The sequence below is a fragment of the Acomys russatus genome, chromosome 17 (assembly GCF_903995435.1).
Source record: "Acomys russatus chromosome 17, mAcoRus1.1, whole genome shotgun sequence".
Classification (NCBI taxonomy): domain Eukaryota; kingdom Metazoa; phylum Chordata; class Mammalia; order Rodentia; family Muridae; genus Acomys; species Acomys russatus.
Window position 1 is genome coordinate 61820964 of NC_067153.1, and position 14610 is coordinate 61835573.

The following is a 14610-nucleotide window of genomic DNA, read 5'->3' on the forward strand; positions in this document are numbered from 1 at the left end:
TGTACACACACACACACACACACACACAACGTTTTAGCTCAGGAGCCATATGGAACAGGCCACGGGAGAGATTTGGTTCGCAGGTCAGAGATCACCAGCACCTTAATCTATGGCTGTGGTTAAAAGGAGCCGCACCAGCATTAAGTCATCCTCCATGCATTGTAGCTGACAGCGCAGGCTGGTTATCACTGTTACCATTTTGTCACTTGGAAAAGTGAAACAAAGACAGTCAAGATAACTAAGACGGCACCTCTGTGGCACTCAGTCGTGTTGTGTGGATGGAGATACACCTAGATCAGGAAATCAAGGCCCTCTGGGCACAGCCGATGAGGGAGTTAGCAAAGGAGACAGACTAAGTGGGGAACGGAGCTTGGAATGTGAGCACCATTACCCCAGAGGCTGGGAGCTGGGTCTCAGGACACAGCAGAGAAAAGAAAGAGCATGGCCACGCATTTCATGAAGGACAGAAACCTTTGGAACTATGGACCAAAACAAATTCTAATATTGTTTTGTCAGAGATTTGTCACAGCATTAAAAAAAAAAAAAAAAAAAAAAAGCTAGCACACTTGCTAGGCCTGGTGGGTCACACCTGTAACCCCAGCACACAGAACCTGAGACCCTGCCTCAAAAAACTAACAGTCCTGAGGATACAGAATACTTTAGTGGTGGAATGCTTTGCTAGCGTGCATGTGAAACAGCACCCTGAGACTTAACACAAAGTACTCTGTGATGGAAGTGCCACCTGGGCTGTTAAACTCAGCACACAGACAGCATCGCCTGGCAAAGGCCTGATCCACCAAATCTGTAGTTCTGGGAAAGTCTCTAAAGGGGCTAACCTTGCTTTTTGGCTTCTTTAGTTCAACCTGAGTTTGATTCCCAGGACTCACATGGCAAAGAGCCAACTCCTGAAGCACATGACCCTCTGACCTTCATATGTGTTCCATGGCACATGCTGCCCTTTACACGTACATACAAATAATAAGTACATGAAATGCAAATTTAAGAAGGAGACAGAATCATTTGTAGCCCAGGCTGCACTCACACTAGCCGTGTTCCTGGCTGTGGACGGACTTGAACTCCTGATTTTCATGGCTCCACCTTGCAAATGTTCATTTGCACCATGAGCCACGGCAGCCAGCTCCCTAGTCATCTTTTTTTTTTTTTAAATCTTGATTTCTATTTGTTGAACACTTAGACATAAGATATAATCCTCTATAGTAGTTTTTAATCCCATTTAGAGGTAACCCCCCGCCACCCACACACACACAGACTCCAGGCCAGAACCAGCCAGGTGTGCTGCGACTGACTGGCCTAGGCCCTGGCCACAGAGACAGTGAGATGTTGTTTTAAGCTGCTAAACTCGAGGAGTGATTCTTTAAGCAGCAAGGTAGTTGATTCATCGTCCTGTGCCATTTTGTAGTAAGGAATTTAGGAAGTTTTACCCAGCATGTAAATAGCATGGCACAGGGTGCCCGCCCTCACGTTTCTGGTTTTCAAGAATGTTGGTGTTACTGTATCTCTGGACTGAGAGATGTTCTGTTTTCCCACTTCCCTACCGTGTCTGTCTCTAGGCTGTCTAAGCCTGCTAATACAAATTAATATAATGTTTATGGTTTGTATCAGTTACATTGTATCTGTACACATGAACTAGAATGTGTTCCCAGCCCCGGCTCTCTCAGGACTTGTGGGAATTCATATCCTGTTCCTGTAGCACCTCAGTGTTCTCCTTCCTCCACAGCCACCAGCTCTCTGCTAACGTAACTATGGGAGAACTTTAAACCTCCCAGTCTTATGTCCTCTGCCATTCGGTTTTTGTTAAGTATTAACAACAATTTATTTATGTTGCTGGGCTCAGTGGCACATACCTTTAATCCCAGCACTCGTGAGGCAGACGCAAGTGGATCTTTGTGAGTTCGAGGCCAGCCTGGTCTACAAAAGAGAGTCCAGGACAGCCAGGACAATTACTCAGAGAAACCCTATCTCAAAAAACAAAAAAGTTTTATTTAAATGTTAAATATTTGCATTTATTAAATTAATATTAACAAAGTGAGTCTAGGACAGCCAAAGCTACACAGAGAAACCTTGTCTTGAAAAACAAAACAAAACAAAACAAAAAATAATATTAACTTTTTTTTTTTTTTTTTTTTTTTTTGGTTTTTCGAGACAGGGTCTCTCTGTGTAGCCTTGGCTGTCCTGGACTCACTTTGTAGACCAGGCTGGCCTCGAACTCACAGCGATCCGCCTGCCTCTGCCTCCCAAGTGCTGGGACTAAAGGCGTGAGCCACCACGCCCGGCTTAATATTAACATTTAATATGTTAAATATTAACAAAGTAATCATCATCGTCTTTCTTGAATTTGCTCTGGCTTATAGACCATTTGCTGGCTTTAAGCATCCAGCTCTTCATCCTTCTACCTAGGAGACAACCAGTGAGCTAATTCTTATCCGCTGCCTTCAGTGTCTATATAGTTATTTCAAAGTGTCAAAGCATATGAAATGTATATACTGCTGTGGGGGCTTCTCGGCCCCAGTGACAAGTTCATGATGCGCACCCTGGACTAGGAACAAGTTAACAAGCGAGCAGCAGTCTGCACATCTGACACTTGGGGGCACCTGTGTCCTTCCGTGCTTAGTTTGATGCATTGTGGACAGTCGTGTGGAAGTGTGAGTGTAGAACAGAAGGGCGATCTAGTGGGTCTACTGGGGCGAAATTAGCAAGATCTGATTAGCCGAATTCTCCATGTCTCCGTGTTTTCAAGGATAAGAGTGTTTCTGTCTGCTGGATAGGGAGACAGTGCCTTTCAGCTGAGGGTTTAGACACTGTTGTTACTTTGTGTGTGCCGCTATGATCATGGGGTATGTGTGTTTTGTGTGCGTGGATGTCTGTGCTCCATGTGCGTGCAGTTCCCACAGAGGCCAGAAGGAGGCACCAGATGTCCCGGGACTGGAATTACAGATGGCTGCCAAGTGGGTGTTGGAGATAGAACCCAGGTGCTCTGGAAGAGCAGCCAGTGCTCTCAACCACTGAGCCCCCTCTCCAGCACCATGCCTTTATTTGTTTATTATTGCGTTTTTATTTTATATGTGTATGTATGCTCGCCACAGTGCGCACATGGCGAGCAGAGGTCAGTTCTTGCCTAGCATGTGGGTCTTGCAGACGGAAACTTGGCTCGTCAGCTTGTGAGCAAGTGCCCTGACCCGCTGAGCCACTGCTGCACTGCAATGAGTGTCCCTAACCTGCGTTAGGGAGAAGGAGTGAATGGAAGGTGAGAGCGGGCTTCCTGTTCCTGCTGTGCCCTCGAACACCACACTGCCATATCTGGGTGTCACCTGTGAGTCCCACCATTGCTCCTGTGTGTTTAGCAGTAGCCTGTCTGTTCAAGCTTCCTCAGTCCTCTCAGATACAGTGTCAGAACTCATCATGTTTAGCAAACTGAAACTTTTTTAAAAATAAGATTCTATTTCTGTTAGTTATGTATAAGTGTGTGTGTGTGTGAGAGAGAGTGCAGGTGCCTGTAGAGACAGGAGCATTGAATGCCCTGGAGCTGGAGGTTGGGAACACCCTGGTAGCTTCTGGCTACTGAACTTAGGTCCCCTGGGAAAACAGCGAGTGTGCTCAGCCACCAAGCCATCTCTCCACATCTCTCCAGCCTTCCGTACTGAAATTTGTTTCTGTGGTCTTTCTACTTTGTAAGATGGTCTGAGGGAGTTTTAAATTTGTTTCTGTAGTCTTTCTACTTTGTAAGATGGTCTGAGGGAGTTTTAAATCTTTGGTATTCATCTTCCCCCTTGATTGTGTCGTGTATGTCACTTTATTTGTTCTTTTGTTTTTTGTTTTTTTTCTTGGTTTTTTTTTTTTTTTTTTTTTTTTTTGAGACAAAGTCTCTCTGTATAGCCTTGGCTGTCCTAGACTCACTTTGTAGACCAGGCTGGCCTCAAACTCACGGCGATCCGCCTGCCTCTGCCTCCCGAGTGCTGGGATTAAAGGCGTGCGCCACCACGCCCGGCTTTATTTGTTATTTTCTTGCTTTGAATATTCTTGAGACTCTGATGCCAAACTGGTTTGCTGTCCTTAGAAAGTGACTCTCTCTGCACAGAGGCATAGGTGAATTTTCTAAGAGATGACTAATTGGCCTTATTACCTTGCCACGTCCTCCCTTTTGGGGAGGTGCTAGGGACCAACGCTGGGACCTTTTGTGTGCTGAACAAGTGCACTATCACCAAGCCATAGCTTTAGCTTGGCATGTTCTTTCTTTTTTATTTTTTTAAATTACATTTTTTTGGTAGGGTGTGTGTGTGTGTGTGTGTGTGTGTAGACTCCCATGTGCCACAGTAAGACCTCTGTGGGAGCCAGTTCCCTGCTTCTGTCCGCCATGTGGGCCTTAGGATGGGACTCAGGTCGTCAGGCTTGGCAGCAAGCGCCTTCCCTACTCAGCATCTCAGCAGCCTGCTGGGTCCCTTCCAGGATAAATTCAAGTTTTCTCTTCCCTCCACAGAAATGTGATTGAATTTGAGTTATAGTTGTCAATATTAATTCTCTTTCGTTATTTTGGATTTCTTCTGTAAGGCACCAAATTTGTATGCTTAATCTGTCTTGTCTGGTTTCAATAATTTTTAATATTTATTTTTTTAGAGCCAGGCATGGTGGTGCACGCCTTTAATCCCAGCACTCGGGAGGCAGAGGCGGATCGCTGTGAGTTCAAGTCTAGTCTGGTCTACAAAGTGAGTCCAGGACAGCCAAGATAACATAGAGAAATCCTGTCTCAAACCCCCCCCCAATTTGTTTTTATCACACTTATTTATGTGTAGCTGTGTGTGTCTATGCACACAACTGCAGGTGCTGGCAGAGGCCAGAGGTGTCAGCCTGGGAACCAAACCCAGGGTTCTGGAAGAGCAGCCAGGGTTCTTAACTGCTGAGCCATCTCTCTAGCTCCCCTGTGTGGTTCCTGGGAGAGCACTCGTCCACCATACCTCAGGCCCTGGTTTGGATCTCCAGCACGCGGGAGTTGGGGTGGGTGTGTCTCTATTTTGTCTTCCTGTTTCTTATTTCTGCGCACTACAGGTTTTTCCCTAGATAGCCTTTTTTGTTGATTTGCGTCACATTCCCAGGGACAGGGACTCTGAGACAAGGTGCTTGCTGGAGAGTTCCTTGTGAGAGGAGGAACCAGCTGCAGCTGGCTAATGTTTAACAACCAGCACTCAAGGGCGAAAACTTTGGCCTGTAGAATTTGACTACTTTCAGTACGTGAATCTTTGTATTCATGGCTGTGTTCTCCGGAGCACAGATAACAGTGTGGTAATTGGGGATGGTGACTGCTGTCTGTTGGTTACTTTGGTTTTGAATATGATTTATTTAAATTTGACTTTATGGCTGAGTGTGGTGGTGAGTGTAGCCCCACCTGGGCTGCTGAAACAAGAGACTCTTGAGTTCCAGGCCAGCCTAGCTTCTCAGTGGGTTCTGGGTCAGCCTGAGCTACACTGCAAGCTGTGGTCCAAACCAAGTTAAGTTTTGTATCATTTAAGTTTGATAATGGCTTTAACAGCACGTTTGTAACATTTCTATGTATCTAACAGATGGCACCCAGGCTAGTGGGAGGCCGCTGCCCACATCACTGATCTTGATGGTCTCAGCTGGCCCCATACAGAAAGGCTTAAACAAACTTTCTTTTGGTTGTTGTAGTTGTCTTTAGACAGGGTCACCTGTACCCCAGGCTGGCCTCAAGGTGGCCATGTAGCTGGTAATGACCTTGAACTCCTTCCCATGTGCCCAGATCACAGGAGTGAGCAGCTAGGCCCTCACGTGAACTTTGAAACAGACTGATCCTTCAAAGACGTCCGTCCGATGATAAGGGCTTCTTAGCCCACCTGTGAAGTCACTGTCATCAGTCACATCTTGGGGAGAAGGGCTGACCTTGAATGAGGGATTCCCTTTGCCTAAAGGAAATGCTCAGAGAGTGGCTAAGGTCATCAGCAGCGTGCAATGTGTGCGCTTTAATTCTGAAGAGCAGCTGAGGGCACAGGGAGTAGCCCCTTCGGTTGTGTGTCTTCTGCTTTGGAACAGTATTCATTATGCTTTCATCCACACATGCAGTTCTGTCGGGTGTGGTGGCTCACGCTCTGGATCCCAGCACTTGGGAAGCAGAAGCAGGTGCCTCGCTGTGGGCCTGGGGTCGTGGGGTCTCCATAGTGGGTTCCAGGACAGCCAGGGCTACATAATGAGATTTTTTTGTCTCAGAAAACCCCAAATGAAACTAAAACAAAACCCAAAACTTATTATAGTTCTCGCACTCTGTGTATGTGTGTGTGTGTGTGTGTGTGTGCACGCGCGCAGGGGTGCTTTTCTTATTATAATTTTAGATACTAAATTTTCATTGTTACCATATTTTAATATATCTGATTTTTTTGAAATTATAATTACATTACCTCTTCCCTTTTCTCCCTCCAAACCTTCCCATGTGCCCTCCCCTTTCAAATTCAGGGCCTCCTTTCCTTTAGTTGTTGTTTTGTGTATGTGTATGTATGTACACACACATGTGCACTGATGCACACACACACATACTCACTCCTAAGTAAAGCATTCTCCGCTGATACAATGCTGCTCATTTGTATGTGTTCAGGGCTGACCGCTTGGCACTGGGTAACAAATCCTTGTGCTCCTCCCTGATTGCTTTTTCACAGTGGAGTCTTGGAGGGCTGTGGGGAAGGCCTGACAGGGAGGGCCGTGGGGAAGGCCTAATAGGGAGGGCTGTGGGAAAGGCCTGACATGGAGGGCAGTGGGGACGGCCTGACAGGGGGGGCAGTGGGGATGGCCTGACATGGAGGGCAGTGGGGACGGCCTGACAGGGGGGGCAGTGGGGACGGCCTGACAGGGGGGGCAGTGGGGACGGCCTGACATGGAGAGCAGTGGGGAAGGCCTGACCGGTTTCCCTACTTTGTCTTCAGCTCAAGGGCTCCACCTTCTGTTACGATGAGAAGCAATTGTCTAGAGTCTGAGGTTCTCTTCGTGGTTTAGGCTAGCCTTGAGATCTATGTCATGAAGAATGACTTTCCTGAGTTCCTGATCCACCTGCCTCCACGTTCTGGGATTACAGATGTATTCCATCATACCCCCTTCCTGCCCTCCCTGCCTCTCTCCTCCCTTCACTTCCTACGTGTTGCAGAGTCTCACACTGTAGTCCCAGCTAAGCCAGATCTGACTGTGTCGTCCTGGCTGGCCTCCAACTCACGATGATCTTTCCGCTGCAGGTTAAGTGCTGGAGTGCCTAACGTTCTCCCTACAGCAGCCACCCTCTGATTTGTCACTGTCAGCAACCGCCATCTTACTTTTTACATTCCTCTTCCCCAGAAGAGACATCAGGACCACCACCAGTGTCTCTCGGAATTCTCCAACGCTGACTCTGTGGCCTGTGCCAACATGCTGGGTTTGAGGCCAGTTCTATGCTATGTCCACTGAGCTGGTCTCCAGTGGCTTTCCCAGGTGCCGGCACGCCCTCCCGTCCTTAGTTCCATGTAGGCATTTCTATTATTATCCTCCTATTCTCACACTGGAGCCAAATTTGTCATCCTGGCAAACAATCTATCCATTCCTGTTCTTTTTTTTCTTTCTTTTTTTTTTTTTTTTTTTTTTTTTGGTTTTTCGAGACAGGGTTTCTCTGTGTAGCCTTGGCCATCCTGGACTCACTTTGTAGACCAGGCTGGCCTCGAACTCACAGCGATCCGCCTGCCTCTGCCTCCCGAGTGCTGGGATTAAAGGCGTGCGCCACCACCGCCCGGCTCCATTCCTGTTCTTAAACGTGTTACGTTTTGCCAGCGAAGCTTGTCTTCAGCTGGGCAGGGGCAGCACCGGACGCCCACTGTAAAGTGCGTGAGGGATCTGAATTAGTCTTTCCAGGCTGGCTTGGAACTTACTGTGTGGCTCATGGTCACCTCAAAAACTCTGGCCAATCCTCCTGTCTCAGCCTCCCAGGCTGCGATTACAGGTGTGTGGCCACCACACACCCTGTTATTAAACAGTTTTCTCTACAGAGTTTCTAAGCAGCCTGTGTATTGTTTCGTAAAAACACAAATGATGGATTAAAAAAGGGGGCGGGGTGTGAGTGGGATTCAGTGGCTTATGCCTTTAATCCCAGCAGATGTAGGCAGCTTTCTGAGTTCCAGGACCCAGAGAAACCCTGTCTTAAGAAACAAACAAACAAACAAACAACAACAACAAAACAAAACAAACAAAAAACAAAAAAACAAAAAGGCTGGAGAGCACGCAGGAACAGCAGAGCAGGGACTGTACCCAGAAGTCCCCTTTTCTCATGAAGATGTCTTAATGTCGGTGCCGTTTTGCAGATCAGGTTCCGTGTGCCATGGATCTGATCCTCAGCTTCCTCTCTGATTGTTGGTTTGTTTGTCCCTGTGTCTGTCTGATACTTGGTTTTGTTTTGAGGATTCAGACACAGCCTTTGTCACACCCCAGCCTCCCAGCCCCACTCACTCATTCCTTCATTGTTTCTTTGTTTGACCTGGAACTTGCTATGCAGACTACGATGGCCTCAGACTCACAGAGATCCACCTGCCTGTATTTCTGAATTTGGGGACTAAATGCATTGTACCACCATGCCCTCCTTTCCTCCCTCCGTCCCGCCCTCCCTTCCCCTCTTTCTCTGTCTCCGTCTATCTGTCTCTCTCTCTCTCTCTCGTTTGATTTTGGTTTTGCTGTTTGTTTTTTGGTTTTTTGAGACAGGGTTTCTCTGTGTAATCTTGGCTGTCCTGGACTCACTTTGTAGACCAGGCTGGCCTTGAACTCACAGTGATGATCTGCTTACCTCTGCCTCCAGAGTTCTGGGATTAAAGGCGTGTGCCACCACGCTGGGCTAGCCGCCTGGCTTTTACATGGGCTCTGAGAGTCCAAACCCCAGCTCTCCTGTTTGCACAGCAAGTACTGTGTCTTTATCTGCTGAGCCATCTCCGCGCCCTCTTTTGCTGCTGTTGTTGCTACAGGTCTCTCTGTATAGCCCTGGCTGGCCTGTAACTCACTGTGTTAGACCAAGCTGTCCTCCAGCCTCTACTGACACTCCTTACCTGTCTGCCTGAATGCAGGATGACACGCATGCACCACCATGTGGCTGCTTTTATTCTTGCACTGTCTTCAAGTGCCTAGTTTCTTCCTATCTGGAATGATTTCATAAAGGAGCTATTTGTTCTTTGAAGTCGTGGCAAAAGTCGCTGTAAAATCTTGTAAACTTAATGCTTCTTTTCTATTGGGAAGGCCTTTAATTACCAAGTTATTTATAGATAGATTGCTGACATTTTGTTTTTTCTGCCAATTTTGGTATTTCAAAAATTTTCCAAAATCATTCTCATCTAGAATTATCATTAGCCTATAATTAACTTTTTCCCCATCACTAGGGATTGAAAACAGGTCCCTGAATAAACTCAGCCATAGTTTTCTAGCGTGGTGATTTATTCTTCTAATCTCAACTACTCAAGATGTTGAGGCGGGAGGGTGAAAGTTCAAGACCAACCCCAGCAACCTAGTGAGCTCTCATTTCAAACAAGCAAGCAAACACGCGTTGTCCTCTCTCTGTGCAGGACCAGAGCACACACATCGTGCAAGTTGACTGTTTCCGCCTTTCCTGGTCAGCTTAATAGCTAAACCACAGTAAGCACTAGTTAGCTAAATGTACCGAAGAGAAGGTAGAAGCTCAAGTTGACTCTAAGGATGAATTTTAAAAGTTGAGGTCTTGCTAGGTGTGGTGGTGCACGCCTGTAATCCCAGCACTTGGGAGGCAGAGGCAGGTGGATTGCTGTGAGTTCGAGGCCAGCCTGTTCTACAAAGTAAGTCCAGGACAGCCAGGATAGCATAGAGAAACCCTGTCTTGAAACCCACCCACCCCCCCAAAAAAAGAAGTTATTAGTTTAAATGTACTGATAGTGAAAGAAACACAAGAACAGATTCTTTATTTTAGTTTGCTTTAGGCAGAGTCTCATTCAGCCCACTGAACTCACTGTGTACACAGAGCCTCCTGCTTTGCTTCCCAAAGGCTGGGGTTACAGGTGCGCACCTCCGCACCTGGGGTTACAGGTGCGCACCTCCGCACCTGGGGTTACAGGTGCGCACCTCCGCACCTGGGGTTACAGGTGCGCACCTCCGCACCTGGGGTTACAGGTGTGCACCTCCGCACCTGGCCTGCAGACTAAAAGCTGCTCTCTGGCTGTAACTCCATGAGGTTGTTTACTCGTATTGGCTGGAGCAGGCTTAACATCAGAACAAGTGCAAGGTCCAGATTAGGGGGTTCAGGAGAAGACAGAAGTTAGAGGCCATGAATTTACAGAGATTATTTTCTCTCTGTTGTTTTAAGTTGGGGGGGCGGTCTTTCTATGTAGCCCAGGCTGGCCTTAAGCTTCAATCCCCCTGCCCCAGCCTCCAGAGGACGGATTACAGGCATGTGCCACACATACCTAGTGCCATTTTATTTTTACATTTACATTTATAGCTGTAAAGGAAAGAGGGCAAAGGACCTGACAAAGAAAGGGGGATACAAGATTAAATATCTTTTTTATTCTTTCTTGTTTGTTTTGAAACAGTCTCATGGTGTGGCTCTGAATGGTTTTGAAACTTGCTATGCTGGTGAGCCTGGCCTAGATTCATAGAGACCCGCTTGCCTCTGCCTCCTGAGTGCTGTTATTAAAGGTGTGCACCTCCACGCCAGGCCATTCTTTTATTTTTATTTTATGCATTTGAGTGTTCACCTGCGTGTGTGTGCCTGGTACCTGCAGAGGCCAGTAGAGGGAGTCAGATTCTCCGGAAATGGAGTCGTAGACAGTGATGTGCTGCGAACCAACCTGGGTCTTCTGCAAGTTCTCTTAACCCCTGAGCCATCTCTCCAGTCAAAGGTTGGTTGATTTCTTAATGCTGGAGGATAATTTTGTCAGTATTTAAAAGCAGAATCCTCGGGGCTGGAGAGATGGCTCAGAGATTAAGAGCACTGGCTGGTCTTCCAAAGGTCCTGAGTTCAATTACCAGCAACCACGTGGAGGCTCACAACCATCTATAATGAGATTTGGTGCCCTCTTCTGGCAGACAGAACATTGTGTACATAATAAATAAATAAATCTTTTTTTTTTTTTTCTTCTTAAAGCATAACCCTGCTCTAGGGAGGAAGGCACACAATTTGTAAGCTGCCGCTTTGCAGGACGGATGGGGGGTAACTTAGACAAAGTGAGGGAGCCCAGGGTGTCTGCCAAAGTACATCCAGGCTTTGGCAAGACCTGAAAGAAGAAAAGGAAAAGTTACCCCTTTCTGAGTTAAGGATTTAATGAAGCCACAGGGCTACTGCCTGGAAGCAGTTAGCTCCCAAGATTGTGTGTGTGTACACACGCGCACGTACTTGTAAGATTCCCTCTTAACCACTGATCTTGTAAGATTCCCTCTTAATCACTGAGCCACGCACTCCCAGCCCCACTCCGTATTCTGCCAGCTGAATGTGGTGGCGGATGCGATGATCTGAAGGTAGGTCGGCCACATGGTGAGTTGGGGGCCATCCTGGGCTATTGGGGGCCATCCTAGGCTACATCAGACTATGTTTCAAAATGAGCAAAGTTGAGGAGTCTGGGACTAATGTGGCTGGAGAGACAGAATCACTTTAGAACTGCCCTTGAACGGGAAAGAGAAGGTGAGAGCAAGTGTGCAAGCCAAGGGGCTGCTAGCCAATGGGAATTGGACAGCTTATTGCAGAGAGAGAAGAGGAAGGTGCGGATAAAGACGGCTCGGCTGGGATGTTGGAGAAGATGTGTAATTTACAGGGAATGGGGCTGCGAGATAAGTCAGTGTCTAGTGCTGCAATTTCAGCACTGGATGCTAGAGAGAGAGGATTCCCCACCTGGCTAGCCACACGGACCAGCCCAGGGTTCAACTGAGAGACCTCGTCCCAGGAAATAGGCTAGAGAGCAACTGAAGACCCACATCAGCCTCTCAGTGTGTACACACACACACACACACACACACACACACAAAATAAAAATAAAGGTTGCTTTCAAATTCAAGTGATTTCCTGGGGTCTATTCAGGGTGCAGGCTTGGAGGGGACAGAGGACACTGTATTTAAGCTGGGCCAAACTGTACCTCCGGGCAGACCAGGAGAGGAGCAGTTGAGAGTGGAAGGGAGGGGCCTGGCTTCTAATTGCTGACCTTGGGTTTAAGCCGGGTTACAAAGAAAGAATAAAGCACTTGTGACATTGTGGAAAGGTTGTTCTGTTTTTGCAGGGCCTGAGTAAAGCCTAGAGGGAAGACTGAGCCACTAGAAGAGAGCAGGGACACCTGAGCTGGCTGCTGGTCTGAGCTCCTCGGGAGGCCTGGAGCTGGAGCCTGAGTCCCAGTTGGCTCATATCCCCCTGCACCTCTCGCTCCGCTGGCCTCAGTGAGCACCTGCACTCGAAGGCACCTCCCTCACACAGGAGCCTCCCTCACACACACAGGCACCTCCCTCCCTCACACAGGCACCTCCCTTCCTCACACAGGCACCTCCCTCCCTCACACAGGCACCTCCCTCACACACACAGGCACCTCCCTCACACAGGAGCCTCCCTCACACACACAGGCACCTCCCTCCCTCACACAGGAGCCTCCCTCCCTCACACAGGCACCTCCCTTCCTCACACAGGCACCTCCCTCCCTCACACAGGCACCTCCCTCCCTCACACAGGCACCTCCCTTCCTCACACAGGCACCTCCCTCCCTCACACAGGCACCTCCCTCACACACACAGGCACCTCCCTCACACAGGAGCCTCCCTCCCTCACACACACAGGCACCTCCCTCCCTCACACAGGAGTCTCCCTCACACACACAGGCACCTCCCTCCCTCACACAGGAGCCTCCCTCACACACACAGGCACCTCCCTCCCTCACACAGGAGCCTCCCTCACACACACAGGCACCTCCCACACACACACACAGGCACCTCCCTCCCTCACACAGGAGCCTCCCTCCCTCACACAGGAGCCTCCCTCCCTCACACAGGCACCACCCTCCCTCACACAGGAGCCTCCCTCACACACACAGGCACCTCCCTCCCTCACACAGGAGCCTCCCTCACACACACAGGCACCTCCCTCACACACACAGGCACCTCCCTCCCTCACACAGGAGCCTCCCTTATACACACAGGCACCTCCCTCCCTCACACAGGAGTCTCCCTCACACACACAGGCACCTCCCTCACACACACAGGCACCTCCCTCACACAGGAGCCTCCCTCCCTCACACACACAGGCATCTCCTTCCCTCACACAGGAGCCTCCCTCACACACACAGGCACCTCCCTCCCTCACACAGGAGTCTCCCTCACACACACAGGCACCTCCCTCCCTCACACAGGAGCCTCCCTTACACACACAGGCACCTCCCTCCCTCACACAGGAGCCTCCCTCACACACACAGGCACCTCCCTCCCCCACACAGGAGCCTCCCTCCCTCACACAGGAGCCTCCCTCACACACACAGGCACCTCCCTCCCCCACACAGGCACCTCCCTCCCTCACACAGGCACCTCCCTCCCCCACACAGGCACCTCCCTCCCTCACACAGGCACCTCCCTCCCCCACACAGGCACCTCCCTCCCTCACACAGGCACCTCCCTCCCTCACACAGGCACCTCCCTCCCTCACACAGGAGCCTCCCTCACACACACAGGCACCTCCCTCCCTCACACAGGAGTCTCCCTCCCACACACAGGCACCTCCCTCACACACACAGGCACCTCCCTCCCTCACACAGGAGCCTCCCTTATACACACAGGCACCTCCCTCCCCCACACAGGCACCTCCCTCCCTCACACAGGAGCCTCCCTCACACACACAGGCACCTCCCTCCCCCACACAGGCACCTCCCTCCCTCACACAGGCACCTCCCTCCCTCACACAGGCACCTCCCTCCCTCACACAGGCGCCTCCCTCACACAGGCGCCCATGTGATTCAGTTGCTGCTTTGCATAGTGTGCGGTTGTACTTTTTTGGTCTACTTCCTCCCTTTCCACCAAACAGTGTCTTTTGCCTCTAAGTCCGTTTTGATCTGATGTTCGTCTGTCTTTTGGTTTGCACGGTACTTCTTTCCTTCGTCTTAACTTGTTCTATCCTTTCAAGCCCCTTGGACACGTAATGTACTCTTTTTTCTTTCTTTCTTTTTTTTCTTTTCAAGACAGGGTTTCTCTGTGTAGTCCTGGCTGTCCTGGACTCACTTTGTAGACCAGGCTGGCCTCGAACTCACAGAGATCCACCTGCCTCTGCCCCGAGTGCTGGGATTAAAGGCGTGCACCACCACACCCGGCTGTAAGGTACTCTTTCCTGTGTGTGCTGTAACACTAAGCAGACGGTCTGCCGCTGAGCCGCAGCTCCAGCCCTCACAAATTCTTCACTCAGATGTTTGTTCTGTTTCGTTGTTTTGAAACAAGGAACTTGCTTTGCTTCGGGCTAGGGATCCATTTTCTTTCTTCTATCTCCTAAAGTGGGGCTCCCAGGTGTGTGCCGTCACCCCACCCTGACTTGGTTCTTGTTTCTCTGGGGATGTTTATATGGCTTATATTCTATTCATACTTGCCATCTGGACTCTTATTCATCTCCAAGAC